Source organism: Ursus arctos, unplaced genomic scaffold (assembly GCF_023065955.2).
Source record: "Ursus arctos isolate Adak ecotype North America unplaced genomic scaffold, UrsArc2.0 scaffold_13, whole genome shotgun sequence".
Lineage (NCBI taxonomy): Eukaryota > Metazoa > Chordata > Mammalia > Carnivora > Ursidae > Ursus > Ursus arctos.
In genome coordinates, this window is record NW_026622797.1 from 35,432,890 (window position 1) to 35,449,153 (window position 16,264).

Below are 16,264 nucleotides of genomic sequence, written 5' to 3' on the forward strand. Positions count from 1 at the left end.
GATTAGGGAAGTAAAATAAAAGGTAACATTGGTCTTGATAAGGTATAGACAACAGAAGGTGAAGAAGATAGGCATTTTTAATTTGGGGGCAGAAGTGAAGAAAAAATAGACAATTTTATTCATAGTTTTAATGCAATGTATGTCTTGAAAAATAGTACTACCAATGCAAATACTGGCCCATCCTGTTTGTTGTTAAAAGAATGATAACTTACCAGTACATATCCATTCAGGGCTGTAACTTCTGCTTTGGGCATTAAGACCTTGCACCTATGTAAGAAGTTTACTAAACCAGCCATGAAGTGTAGATTCTTTTAGGAAAAACCAGATGGGTAGAGATTCTTTACATGGATTGGCTTTGCCCAGCCTATGTTTCTGATGTCTTAAATAGCTCTATGTAAGGAAGTTCATTGAGAGTTTGTTGTCCTCCCTGTAGTTATTAAAAACAAATTGAAGGTACATTAATGTGGGACCATTGGCCTTTCTATATTTAAGGTAGCCAAATAGAATTAAAATACAAAACTATTTACTTGGTGGGCAAATGTAGTCTAAAGGCCCATGAATTAGGGCAATTCTGTCCAATAGAAATATTAAGAGAGCTACAAAGGTGAGTCACATATATAATATTATATAATATTAAATTTTCTAATAGCAACATTTAAAAAAGTAAAAGGAAACAGGTGAAATTAATAGCACATTTATTTAAGCTGATATATCTGAAACATTATCATTAAGCTGATATATCTGAAATACTATCATTTCAATACCTAAGAACATAAAAATATATTAGTGAGATATTTTACATTATTTTTAATATGAATTCTGTGAAACCAGGTATTATTACATATTTATAATTATATCTATCTATCACATCTCAGTTTAGACTAGGCATATTTTAAGTCTTCAAGACGACTTGACCACCCTATTGGATAGCACAGGTCTAAAGGTTAGAATGGCAAACCTTACACTTTCACCCTTTTATCTGAACTGTAACATTCAGGTTGCTAATTACTGCGCACCTTTGGTTGGCTCTGCAGATGCTTTAACTCTTGGTGAAAAGATTCTCAGCAGCAAAAGAAATAAGGGAAAACACACAAAAGAGAATTAACTTCTCTTAAATATCTTGTGGGCTCCAGGCAAAGGGCTAGACACTTCATATTCATTATCTCATTAGCTACTTCATCAGCTGTTTGTACTGAGATAGGCATATGCAAATAAATCCATAAACAAGCAAATAAGCAAGTAAAGAATTAGTTATCACACAATATATCCAATGGACAAGGACATTGAAATTCAGAGACATTAAAAAAATTACCCAAGATTACACAGCTAATAAGTGGCAGACCATGAATAGCATCTAGATCTGTTTGATTCTGAAACTCATGCACTTTCCACCATACTTTGCTGCCTCCTAAAGCACATCCCTGTTTTGGCTCAATCAAACTTTCAGTAAACACTGAATCACCATGATTTTGCAGCGGAGAACAAGGTCTTAGCAAGATCTTATAATAAATACCGAAGGAGAATTATTTTAAAGATATGTTGCTGGATCTGGCTTCTGATACATCCCGAAGTTTAGTGAGGAAAAAACAATTCCATTGGATTACTCAGGAAAGGCAAGTAAGAATTTTGAGGAGGAAAACAAAAAGAATGGGTTAGGTCTGAACAATGAGTAAGGGAATCTCAACCTTAATCCAGATTTTGCATTCAATCCACTAATGCACCTTAAACTCACTTAGAAGATTTGCTATTCCAAACATCTGAGGAATGAAAGGAGTTAGTTAACATACAGCATTGTGTAAACAATATCCAGTCATTTTTTACTGGGTTTTCAAAAACTACCTTCTTTGCTCTCTATCCTACCTATACGACCCTACAACCTCATGGAGAATGTGTCACTGCGGATAGATTCTTACAGAATCTAACATAGAATAGTGGTTCTCACACTTTAGCTTGTGTAAGAATCACCTAGAAAGCTGATTAAATACAAATTCCTGGAGCCCACCTCTGGATATTCTCATTCAGTAGATCAGAGGAGAGACCTGCTAATCTGTATTTCTTTCTTTCTTTCTTTCTTTTTTTTTTTTTTTGTCTTTTTTCTTTTTTTATAATCTGTATTTCTAACAAGCTCTAAGCAGTTGCTGATGCTGCTGGTCTTGGAGCAACACTTTGGAGCTGTACAGGTCTAGATGGTGAGGATGGGTAAGGCAGCAGAATTATAGTCACTTTGTCATTAGCTCTATGAGAGCTGCTTCTGAATTCCTGACCTTTTCTCTTCTTGATTCATTCTTCCTGAACTCCATAGATCCTCATAAAGAAGATTTCAAGTTGTTCAAAGAAAGACAGGCCCAACTTCATAAGACCTTAATTCCTATTTGAATACAGACTTTCTGGCCATAGATCACTATATGACAAAGGTAGATTCAGTGCTGGCCAGTCAAAGGAGAAAGTGTAAAGACATTATCAAAGAGTTCTAGAATCTCCAAATTTGTACAGATCTGGAATATTTATATACTACAACACTGAAAAAATAAAATATTAAATTGATAAATGTAGTAGTCTCTGAATTGCAGTGAGTGAGATAAGACAGAAGTAGAAAATTGGCATGTGTTATGATTCTCAAAAAAAAAAAAAGAGAGAGAAATCTGCTTCTACGATCAAGAGTACAATAGCAATACCTTTATTTTGGGGTTATTCATGAGTAATAGTGTGCGATTATTTATTAGTAACATTTTTTAAGTATTATACGAAAAAATTGGGATTGTTGAACTCATCATGCTTCTCTAAAGACAAGATATTCTGGGGGGTTTTTTTAATTGGATTTCTGGACCATGAGGAAGTGGGATAAAAAATTAAAAGCAAAGACAAATACCATATGATCTCTCTTATATGTGGAATCTAAAATAAATAAATAAAAACCAAGTTCATAGATACAGAAAACAGATTGTTGGTTATCAGAGGTAAGGGGTAAAGATAGGGAGAAATGAGTGAACTGTATTTTTTAGTTTAAATAAGTAGTTTAAATAAAAAAAGTAAAAGCCAATTTAAGTAGGGAGTTGACATCTACTTTTATATCTTCTCATGAAGAAAGTGAAGAAGCTTATCAGATGTAAGGACAATAAGAGGTGAATGGCCAATGTAGTTGATTGTAAGATTTCTGTCCCTCTAAAGTAGGTAGTTATTAGAATGTCACACCTTTGGCCTTGGCTTTCTACCAACTCCTTTACCACATCTGGTCATTTGCTTGAATATCTACCATGACAAACAGCCTATTTTCTCTTCTGAGTCATTTATTTATTTACTCATTCAACACATCCCCAAGTATTTCTTGAAATTACTGAATGCTGTAAACTGTGCCAGGCACTGAAAGGATAAACAAACCAATCGTCCTTTTCCTCTAGTTCTTTCTTATGTTGAGCCACAGTCTCTTTTAGTGCTGCTTCCAATCTTGGGTATGAATTTTATCCTCAGAACTATTCAAAATATGGTTTTCAAGGCACAGCATTTCAATATCTTAAGACAACCAACATGCCACTTTAGGTGGGGGTGGGTCCTTCCTCCATTGCTGTTTTATTTTTTCCTTTCATTTTTGGAGAAGTGAGAGTGGGAAAACTTCCTCCTATGGAGTCATCTTTGGTTTTGAAGAATGAGGGAGGCCATAGGGAAAACAATGGGGAAGGGAGATAAAACTGGTTGTTTAAGGTGGCTCTAGTTTAGCTTCAAGGGATCACAGTATAAGGCATGCTAGATGTATTTTAATATCATCCAGCCCAGGTTTCCGAGGTTAGGAAGCAGAGGTTTGAAGGAAAATAATGAATGCGTATTGGCTAGAGGGGCATCTGGGTAGCTCAGCCCATTGATTGTCTGACTCTCTATTCTGGCTCAGGTCATGATCTCAGGATGGTGAGATTGAGCCCTGTGTGGGGTTCCACATGCAGCAAGGAGTCTGCTTGAGATTCTCTCCCTCTGCCCTTCCCCCCGCCCATGTGCACTCTCTCTCTCTCTCACTCTCTCTTTTTCTCTCTAAAATCAATAAATCTTTTTTTTTTAAAAGTTCATGCATTAGATGGATCTAAATAATTGTTAAAATCTCTTTGACCTGAAAATCTGGTATTCTTCTTTAAGTAACTGTCCTTTATTCTTCCAATAATACATCTCTACTTTTTTGTTGCTGTGCCTGTCAGTTCTGACCAAACCTTCAGTTAGACATAGTCTGCAGCCAATCGTAGTATTCCTAGATCTTCTAATCTGAAACCCTTACCTGTGTCCCGTGTTCTGGTGATATGAGTCATGTATGACAAGATTTCTGATTTACAAAGTTCAAAATGTAGTTTATCAATATTTTAAGCCCAGATGCCATTAGGGGACTAGATAGAACAAAATGTGGGACACATATTTTATTAGCTTATTCTCCCTGGGAGAAAATTGCCTTCCTCTCTTCTACTTTCATTTGAATATGAAGCTTTCTTGATGGACAGGAGTTAGGTTTCTTTATCTTCATGGGGAAGAAGAGGTGGAGGCTAGAAAAGAAGTTTATTTGGAATATTTGCACAAGTCTTTGATACATTAATGCATTCAGTCCTTTGAAATGAAGCCTATTTTTGCCTTTACTGCTTTCTTTATAAACATATTGTGCCGGAAAACTATAATTGGAAAATCTTTTCTACCATTTGTCACCAATTTGGTTGCTTCATTTGGAGCACTATGCGAGTTTTAAGAGAGGGAAATAAAGAGATCATTACATAGCAATGTTGATTTTTCTGCCTATCTAAAAATAATGAGGACCATGACACAATAAATTTGAGTATGAAGAGCAGCATTGCCCCTGAAGATGGTCATGATAAATAGGGCTTGCTGGGCTCATAAACATAGGCACTCTGGATACCAACAGGTTGGACATTTATATCTGTCATTGTTCAGTGATGCTGAATTTACATGGAATAAAAAAGTGAAATAATTAGCTCTTTGACTCTGAAATAAATGCTGTCTAGAGTAGTTGTATGGTTGGCACCAAAAAAAACCACTTGAAGTGGGCTACTTTCTGACATTCAATGCTGAAAATGTAGTCAAGAGCTCAATAAGACTCCAATAGGAGCTATAAAAGTGTGGTTATTTAAAAGTGCAAATCTGGTATATCTTTCAAGTATTAAAAACAGACATTCTCCTTGGCAGCTGTCAGAAGAAATGTGTCTTAGCAAATTTCCTGACTGAACTAAAGTATTCAGCATTTACTTAAAGATTTTGAAGCTATGGCCCAAATTGTAATTAGCATATTTGTTACTGGCACTGAATTCTTTCTTTCCAGGAAACAGATGTAAGAGCAGAGCTGAAAGTGATAAAAATTTCATTCTTCATCAGTATAGAAAACCATTCAATGATACTTTTTCATTCCTACTCTTGTCATTCACAGTACAAATTTTACCAATATTTCCTACTCATGCACAGAAACAAGCAATGGCTAATGCTCTGAAAAGGCATGCTCCATGTTGTTAAGATGACAGGCAGTCATTGCTATGCCGTTTAATCTATATCTTGAATGTTCAATATCATAATGCTTTTGGCCACAGTGAACCCAACTGAAAATTTGAGCTAGTGATGGCAGTTAATATTCAGATAAACCTTGAAACTGACAGCTAACCAGAGGGAAGAGTGATGAGATTTGGCATCAATCAAAATTCTAAGCGAAATGTAATATTTTGTTCTAGCTTCTTTTTAAAAATATAAACCTTGCAACTCAGGAGTTGTTTTGGGTCTATCCCAAAACAGACGGAGATGAACAAAGACCCATTACTTATCCAGTCACAAGAGGCTGCCTTTCTTTAACTGGTCTCTGAGGGGCTGAGTATTAGTCCTCCTGGTACTGTGGAGAGTATTATTCTACTCAATCAATCAACCATTTCAGCCAAATAGCTCACTTGGCTAATTTTTCTGTTCTGGTTTTATTGGATTTGATCAGCTTTTGGAATGAATTTACTAAATCAGCTGGTTGTACCATTGGCTCTGATTCATTGTTTGGCTTATTAGAGGCCCTCAATATAGTTAAAAACCACATGTAATTCATAGTAGACCAAATAAATGTATGTGGATATCTGTGCATATTATATACAAGGATTTATCTCTGCCTCTTACTTTTGCTTCATCTTCGAGTTGGGGCAGCTTTTTAAAGCTTGTCCATCTTTTAGTGGCAGAAAGTATTTACGATATTCTCATTGATGTGTTCCCCTCCTCTTCCTCCTCTTCATTATTCATCTTAAACAGTGGAAAGTCACAGAATAAATGGGGGAATCAAGAGTCTTTATTTTTATTCCTTCACATATTATGTAGAAGAAATCAGACAGTCAGCTTTTTCTTTTCCTAATTGAATGGCACACTTTTGAACACATGTTATGTGTTGTTAAACAAAGGAGTGTCTGGTAACTTTCAATGAAAAGTCTGTCGACTTTTACTGTGGCTGAAATTACAGCTTGACCAAATTCTTCAGTGAATTTGATGTAGAAACTCTCTCTGTCTCTCCTCTTTTCTTTTTCTCTTTTCACCTCTCTCTTTCCTCCTTTTCATTTTTAAACAAAATCCAAACGTAAAAATCCCATTTTCCAAATTATACCCTGGGGTACTCATTTACAGCTTATTTCTAAATCTAGGGCAGATACCCCTAAGAGGTGATCAAAGAGATGGAGGATCTTTTCTGCTGTTACAATAGATTTAAAAGTTGCAGATAATAAAGTTTTAGAATGGGGTGATGATGGAAGAAATAATATGTTATTTGATGCATGAAGCTCATAAATGTCTGAGAAGATTCTGTTGGAGAAATATGGAAAAAATATGGCAATTCAGGGAATTAATGAAAACAGAAATCTGAATTAAATGGAAAGGGGACTGGTTTACATTTCCACCTTCAAAGTTTTGGGTGTGGGAATGAGCCACCTGATTGAGATATTGTCTGAGTCAGTATTAGAATTGCTCATCTATGTCATACATGACTTAGCATTATGGGTGAGGAAGAGTATGGCATAACAACCAATTTGGTGTTGGTGACTACTAGAATCCAGAGAGGGGAAAGAATTTTCAAGGTTTGTCACTCAGAGGTTGAGTCTAGGTGCTTATTAGGAAGGGAACATATAATTTCAGGTCCAAGGTGGACACTTTTCAGAGTGAAAGGAAAAGCCATTAATATTCATGCTGAGACAACACGCATAGACTGGGCTGACCCCGGGTAGATTGGATATATGTCACCCTACTTATAGGCAGAATGCTGTGAAGCAGACCTTTCTGGGGAGATCTCTGGTGTAGACTGTCAGAATTACAAAATATTTCCAAAAATGTAGTCTTATTTGTGTCACAATTTTTTATTGAGGTATAATTTACATATAATTAAATTCAGAAATTATTAATGGTCAGGGGCGCCTGGGTGGCACAGCGGTTAAGCATCTGCCTTCGGCTCAGGGCATGATCCCGGCGTTGTGGGATCGAGCCCCACATCGGGCTCCTCCGCTATGAGCCTGCTTCTTCCTCTCCAACTCCCCCTGCTTGTGTTCCTTCTCTTGCTGGCTGTCTATCTCTGTCAAATAAATAAATAAAATCTTAAAAAAAAAAAAAAGAAATTATTAATGGTCAGCTCAATTATTTTTGACAGTTACTGCTATGGACTAAAGGTCCCCCCTTCCCCCACCAATTCATATGGTGAAGTCATTAACCCTCAATGTGCTGGTATTTGGAGATGGGGTCTTTGGAAGATAATTAGGTTTAGATGAGGTCATGACGGTGGAGTTCTCTTGATAGAATAATTGCTCATATAAGGAAAGGAAGAGACACCAGAGTTCTCTCTCTGCCATGCATGTGACAACACAACAGGAAGGTTGCCATCTGCAAACTAGCAAAGAGCTTGCACCAGAAACTAGGAACTGAGTTGACTGGTATCCTGATGTTGGACTCCTAAGCCTCCAGAACTTTGAGAAATAAATATTTTTATTGTTTAAATAAATGTTTTTATTGTTTAAGCCACCCAGTCAGTGGTAGTTTGTTACAGCAGCTGAAGCTGACTAAATTGCATACACCTGGGTATCTACCAACTAAAACAAGATACAGAATAAGCATAACGGCTTTCAGATTCATCTGTGTTTTCAGATGTGTCAGTATGTGCTTCTTTTTATTGCTGAGTAGCATTCCATCATGTGTATGACACACAAACACACACACTAGCCATTTCTATTATTTGGTAAGTTCTATGTGTGACCTGTGACTTAGATGCCTTCAAGGCCCACATTCTTTCCACTATTCTATTTGTATTTTGGGTTTTAAGGAGGATTCAACTTAGACTATGATATTGGTAAAATAGTTGAGTTTCCCATGTTTCAGTTTGCCCGTAGTGGAGAATTAATATTCAGCCATTGAGGGGAAAATAAATAAATAAATCACACATTAACTAGGTCCTTAAAATCTATCTTATTTTAGCCACAAGGTAACCAACTTGGTCTGTACCTTGATCTTCAGAGAACATTCAGCCTTTACTTTATGTATACTAGACATAAATTCCAGTATCTGGTCAAAACTACAGTCTCTGGAATTGGTAAGGTCGATAGCCTTAAAAAACAGCATCAAAATTTGACTAAAAGGTTCCATAAAGAGTATAGTTGCCCTGATTATGGTGGTAGAAGTCATATTAAGATTATATCTAGCAGATATAGGAAGATGGGGGCATCATCCTGATATTTCAGTAAATATAAGATCTATAGATAGATGATTTGTGCAGGAGGGGGGAAGTGAGGGCTCAGAAAATATTGTTTCTATATTTTGATAATGAGATAGGTTTTTAAAAAATCTTTATACAACTCGTAATTATATTATGCCATTAGTCTTATAGTTGAAAAGTAAAAAAGATACTATATGTGTGTGTGTATATATATATACACACACACACACATACACAATTATATATATATATATATATATATATATATATATATATATATATATATAAAATTCAAGTCCAGTTTTAGGTAGGGATTATAAAGATATTAATACTTTCCACATCAAGCTTTGCATACGACTAAAATAATGAGGTATTCCTGGACATATATAATTTTTATGTGAAAATCATAACCAGCTACCATACAGAAGTGGATTGCAACCTCTTTTTTATTTTGGTGAAGTGACATCTTATGATATGACACAACATATTCACTAAAGAAACTTGTGTATCATTAACCTTTTCCTAACATCAGTTTCCACACCTTTGAACAGGTCTTTCCTTTTGGTTTCCATGGCTCTTTAGGGTACTTGGGACATTTTTAGCTACAGGAGTTTTACAGCTTATGTAGCATATTTAGTGGGGAATTGTTTTCAGATTTATGTGCCATACATCAAAATATCTCATGGCATAAATCTTAAGTACAAACTAAGGAGGTAAATCTCTAATTGTATGGTTTCCTTTTGCTGGCATATTCTTATTTATTTCCCATACTTTTTTGTAGGTGTTATTCCAATACATGGGTAACATCCATGTGTTCCAAGAGGACTTGAATTAGAAGAGACTTTAGAGATCCCTTCATAGATGAGGAAATAAGGCCCCAGAGGCCTAAATGACTATCTTGGTTCATAATTTAGGTACTGGCAGAGCTGAGATGCCTTCCTCTCACTCCTAATCTAGGGTTTTGTTTCCTAGTCTATGCCTTACTACCTCTGTCTAACAAACTGTACCAGGCATTTATCCATTCAATAAAGTTTGCCAGAACTATTCCAAATGTGTAATGTTATCATCAGCACAAGGGCGGGTGATCAGACAAATTATGAGTAATCCTGCTCTTCAGATATGATAGTTAAGTGACGAAGTGAAGGCAGCATGTTACTGATGTTGACACCATCAACGTAAGTGTTACAACACATTAAAGGACAGAAGCAATAGGATACTTTTACCTAGAAAGAGTTAGGAGATGTTGTGCAGGAGTAGGGCTGTAATTGGAACATAATAATCATGAAGAAACTGGCCCTTCAAAATAAGAGCACAAGTGACAGCAGTTAGAGAAATTTAAGGTCACAACAGAGTAATAAATCTTAATGTTTAACTGAATGAATCACGTGGCCATTTTAAAATATATGCTATCAACAATCCTTTCAAGTAGGCCTTTTGAAGTTGGTAATTTATGACTGTAAGTGTTAGACTGTTTGCTCTCACCATCATACCCCCAAAGATCACCCTGTCGGCTGTCCAACAGTTTATGCTGCTACTGCTTTCCATCCCCTTAGTTAGTAGATTTTCCTTTTGTTTTGTGTCTACTTTTTATGGTGATACACGTCTATTGCTTCCTGTCATTTCCTGGGTACCTTCTATTAATTTTAGTCAATGATACATAATTGCTCTTTGTTAAGTTTTTCATAGACCTCAGTCCCAGAAGAATGGGAAAGTTAAGACACTTATCACCCTGTCTACTATTCAAGGTGATTGGGAGTTATTATGAAATTGTTTAGGTGATGTAGATAATTTTCTTTCTTTTTTCCTACAGACGTTAATACAAAACAATATCGACTGCTAATTCTCCTCACATGGTTAAAAATCTGAGTAATGTCATATGGGGTAGAATTATAGAGTTCTTTCTTTAAGTAGAAATAGTACTTGTAAAGAAGTGTCATAGATACCTTGTTATTGAGGCTTGCCTAGAGGAGCAAGCAACAAAGATGAGCCCTGGGTAACACCTTAACCTTGGAGTAATTCATACTTCATCTATGTACTTTCTATATATTGTCCTTAATTTTGTAACGTGACAAAGTCTGACAGAGTTTGGTTAAAGGATTGCTATAATAACGATAAGCATGGTTGATAGAAACTGCTGGAAATAACGAAAAACTTTGTGTCATTCTTTCCTCTACATAATATGAAATGATTACCTTGATTGTGTTTTCCTCTGAGCTGCCATTGTTAACAATAGAAAACAAGAACACTCTGTAGTACCTGTAATCTGATAAAAATATATCGCTGTTGCCCTTGCAATTAGAGTGCTACTGTAGAAAAAAATGTATGCCCTCATTACCTTGTAAGTCAGTAGAAACAGTTGAAAAGTGTGGAAACATGGCCCCTGTCTCTTTTTCTCTTCCAGATCTTACACAGATGCATCTAAAGGAGGGAACCTAAATTTTACGCAGAATCTTAGGTTCGAGGAACTCTAGAAAATATGTTGGATTGCAGGAATGTGCACATCATGGAAGGAAGAATGGAAGAAGCTGGTAGGACGGTAGGACAACCAGGACAGGGACTAGAGATGGGGGGAGAGAGATAAACAGAAGCCAGATAGCTAAAGGCCTGCTAATCATCAGCTCATTAACAAGTGTTAACTCTTATTCTGTAAGTTACGGAAGTTCACCACAAAGCCTGGTAGTTCTCAGTTTCTTCCCCTTCTCATTTTAACCAGAATAGGAATTTCCTTTCTTTCACTTTTAATTTCTTGTTTTGGAATACATTTGGACAGATGCTTATGACACCAGGCCTAGTGGCAGAGGACCCAGGAACATGACACTGTTCTTCCTTCCAAGCTACCAGGAAAAATGAAAAAACCTTACATATTCCTACCAAACTGAAGCAAAAACCTTATGTCATCAGGCAGCAACTGATGCTGAATTAATACTCCTTTAAGAGTTTATGAACACAAGGGTGCCTGGGTGGCTCAGTTGGTTAAGCATCTGACTTTGGCTCAGGTCATGATCTCAGGGTCCTGGGATTGAGCCCCTCATTAAGCTCCTAGCTCAGCGGGGGTGGGGGGTCTGCTTGTTCCTCTATCCTCCCCTTCCCGCCTTCCCCCTCCTCCCCGTGCTCATGCTCTTTCTCTCTCTCTCAAATAAATAAAATCTTAAAAAAAAGAATTTATGAACATAAATAATATGCTACCTTTGCATAATGTTAGGGAGAAGAAGGTTATAGGGATGGAATGCTTTTCCTATCCTCTAAAGTAGTAATAGAAATATTTGATATTTTGCAACATTTCAGCTGAATAAAAGGTTATTCACAAGGTCACCATACATAGACACACAAAAGATCTTATTCCTGTAACAGCTTCTAAGTGCACTCTTCAACAAGTGTTTAGCTGGAGAAGTCCTTTAAACATCACCTACCTACTTTCCTTCCTCTCAAGCAGTATTGTATTTGCTCTTACTGGAGACAAGGATATCAAAAGCAGCCCTCAATTCCCCACCCTCAATGCCAGGCAAATCTTCCCTGTCTCTACCCTAAATTCGTTCCGTATAATTCAAACATATTTTGTGTTTGTTTGTCATAATAAATACTTAATTATCAGTGAATGTATAATAGCATTTCACAAGCTAGCAGGTATTAATCCCCTTAGTTTTTTGTTTTGTTTCAGAAAATATCTGAATTTCATATCTTCCTCTATCCTTTTCTAACATTTCTTTATAGTTGATTTTGGGAGTTCCTTCTTAGATAGATTGATATTAATACAAATTGCTTTCTGTGACCCTACCCTCAAAATATATGGAGGACAATGTACATGTTAATAGTCCTTTTAAAACATAATTCTGGGAAATGTGCTTACTTCCAGGAATGCCAACAACTTTAAGTAGGCTGCAGTTTTTCTAATATTTTATATGAACTAATACATTATATATATATATATATATATATATATATAATGAATATACCAAGAGACTAAGTAATTTATCAATTAGTCTCACTGACAACAGCCTTCTCCAAAAAGTGAATTTAAGCCTCTTTTCTTCCAGCTATGCCTTTTTTTCCTCCAAACCCTGCTATAACCTGGGGAAAAACTGCTGATTTTTATCCTTCTGTGTTCAATTCTGCAATTAAAATATGAACTTTTAAACCTAAAAATTCCAGTGGAGCATTGGTAAATAGCAGGAGCAACACATATCCAAGGGTGTTCACGTTTCTGGCATGTGAAGGCCCACAGAAGAGGGCTTATTTTATATTGGTCTTTTGTATTTTTACATTTGACTTATTGAGTCAATGGAAACCAGCCCTAATTGTTGCTTTATAGGCGGACGATGTTTTCCATCACTGGCACATACTGAACTAAACCTTTGGGGAGTAAAACAGGGCTGGGCTGCTGTTTTCTGTTACTCTGCAAATCAGGAAAAGATTGGTAGTTCTGATTAATCTTTTATTTTGTTTAGTTGCCTACACAACACCCTGCCAAATTACTTTATAATAAATAATAAAAGTCACTGAGAACTATGTGTTTATTCTCACCACCAATTCAAATAAAAGGTTTTCTGTAAATGAGTTATTTCTAATAAAGCACAAAGCTAGAAGAAAAATATTAAAAGCAAATTTGCTGCATGGCTTTATGCTAGTAGAACTGACAAACTTGAGAAGAAGTTCAACTAATGCTAATGTGGTTTTAAAGGTTCTAGAAAATCTAAAGGCAGCAAAGCAATTCCAAATGTATCTCTCCATCTTGTAAATGACATTTAATGAATAAACCTATTAGGGTAAACATGATGCTATTCAGATTCTCCACAACAGTGGACGTCAGAAGTATAACTCATTGGGTATGTTAAAATAACATTTTTTTAAATGTGCTAAAATAAAACAAGCATTAGACTTTAAATGAAAAAAAGATTGCATTTAATAGCAAACAGAGTGTAATGTTGCCATACGCACTTTCTCAATGGGAAAATAAGTTAATGAGATCATTCTTATGCAAGAACGTGGTGAACATCAAAGTATGATTACTAGTACGCACACATATATATTTTGCAAAACACAGAATTGCTTATATTCATTTTTGTTATTAATATTTTCTTAGCATCACTACTTCCATTTTTACAGATGAGGAAGCCAAGACTTAAAGTGGTTAAATTAATTACTCAAGATAAAAAATGAGCCAAGATTCATCTCACCACCCAGTGATTGTCATGTGGGACAGTTGTGATTCTGCCTCTCTGCGTCTGTATCTGGAGTGATACAGCCAACCCACTGAAACATGATGGCCAAAGAATTATTAGCAAATGTAACATCTGGAAGTTGTTTCAATAGTGCAGGATGTTAAAGCAAGTGTGTGGGGGTAATTAATTGATTTAGCACATTTAAGGGAAGTTTCTTCTCAATTACAATACTTACTGGGAAATAATGGTGTACTAAAGAAACAGCATATTTTCCATGGCTAGGGTTGCCATTATGCCATTTCTTTCTCCCTTAGTGAACGACGTAGGCACTTAAGTTAAGGGTTTGAGCCATAAAATGTGTCTTAAAATGCTGGTCAATAGGATATTGGATAACTTTCTGGAAATTTTCAAAAGATCTGCTCCTAATACATTAAATTATATGGCTTCAGATGTATTTAGTTATTTTGCTTAACTGTTACAGTGACTTCCCTCACCTAATAATTCAAACACCTCTTAAACTACTGAACAACCATTAGGATATGCATTGATTCTATAAGCTGCAGGTTACAAGCGTATTTTACACAGTCAAGAATTTTTAGAACTCAAAGGCTTCCTCTATTATTTGTTAAATGGCTACTTTGCTGAGAGACAAAACTGTACATGGGTTCAGCCTGGTGGCATTAACGGCAATAAGCCAAACCCAAACAAAACAAAACAAAACAAAACAAAACAAAACTATAATAATCACATCTGGGTCCTGTGGCAAAAAGAGTTAGTGAAGTATGCTATGGAGCTGATATGTTTAACTGAAGCTAAAAATAATTGGAACATAAAGGAATGGAGGCAGTAACAGTTTTCTAAAACACTTAGCTCCGGATGGAATTAGAATAATTTCCTGACCATATTGTAAAAGTCTTATTTGATAACAAGATCAGCCCTGGTTCCTGCAAAAGTATCCTATTTTGTGTGCCGTCTAATAATTCAAGAGAAATAAGGAAAAAGAATTGGACAAAATACCTGTACTAGGAGCTGAATTAGTTGATTAAATGAACACTTGTGAGCATGTATTGTGTGCCAGGCAAAGGAGTTTGCAGAGACAAGTAAGCTGCAAGAAAAAGTGAGAAGTGTTCAGGAACAAAGTGCTGTGGGAGTACACAAGAGAGGGACAAACCCTGCATAAGGCAGTGGGGGACACTTACTGAGAGGATGACATTTCTGCTGACAGAGGGCAATGTGTGAACAGGCTCAGAGCGAGACAAAAGAAGTAGCACCTGGAAAGGCTATCCCAATCCCTTGTAATGTTTTATCATCTTTATACTGGTGAATTCATCACATTTCAGAGTCTAGACTCAGCCCCGCAGACTTAATAATTCAGTCTGTTTAGTATCCCAGTCTTGGAAGAATGGAAGACGCACACTCAAACCAGCAAACCTTACAAAACATGATGTAAAGGACTGAAATGCCAATTTACTCACTCACTATGATAAATATAATTCAATTAGAAAAGACCTTTGTGCCATCCTGGACAGAGAAGTTTCTATCCATGTAGAACACTAGAATTACCAAAAATTGCTTAGTGAGATTTGGATCAGAGCAAAGAAATCAGAATGCATGTGAGCCTTCCATTTTGATAATGTGATGTATCTCTCTGTGATGTCCCGGCTCACATCGTACAATGCGTATAGTAAAGCAGCAGGATTTGAAAAGATACTAAATCTGTTTGGGACATGTATTTGGCCCACCAGTTAGACATTCATGTGAAGAGATGCAGTAGAGAACTGGTGTTTGAACCTGGACCTCAGAAGAGAGATCCTTGTTGCAGGTAGACATCGAGAACCAACATTTAGGTAGTAGCTGAAACCATGGAGCTGGATGAGAGAGCGCGTACATTGAGAAGGAGTGTGCAAATTGGGGAGATAAAAGCAGCCATTGTTCCTCTAAAACATGGCCCATAATAAAAAATTAGGTGGAACGAGTCTGCAAAAGAGAAGAGGTAAGAAAGTCCAAAGGGGTAAAAGCTGAAGAACATACAGTCAAGGGGTTTCAGTGAGGGAGCGATCTACGGAGAGATCAATGGGAAATGAAATACTGGCGTGGTGAGTGGAAGCTACTCTTTTTTAGAAGATAGTCAGTGAAAGAAATAAAAAAGGCATGGCACTGACTGGAGGAACATTTCCAGAAGCCTCTCCCATGAGTCCTAGTAGTACCTGTGCATGGCCACATTTTAGCGTGTTGCCCTGCAATTGCTGATTTAGCCCACTCCTGCAGTTTGAAAGCTTTTTGAAAGCAAGAATCTGGTCATGGCTTTCCAGAGCATTTGGATGCAGAACTGAGGAAGCATTCTGTAAGAGCTGAGAGGAAATAGTTAATAGAAAGAGGCAACATATAACTGACAAAGAAGTAACTGACAAATCAAGGA

At 36.4% G+C, this 16,264-nt stretch overlaps 1 long non-coding RNA gene across 4 annotated transcripts in view; it reads left to right on the forward strand.

The window, feature by feature from the left end:
• The window catches only part of LOC123001350 (uncharacterized), a 92,491-nt gene that overhangs the window by 60,322 nt on the left and 15,905 nt on the right, over positions 1 to 16,264 (forward strand). For 3 of the 4 annotated variants that reach the window (XR_008958961.1, XR_006410147.3, XR_008958962.1), the window contains one exon: positions 11,088 to 11,222. This is a non-coding gene — a long non-coding RNA (uncharacterized LOC123001350). The remainder of the gene's footprint in view (positions 1 to 11,087; positions 11,223 to 16,264) is intronic. The other variant, XR_008958963.1, reaches the window with a different exon arrangement.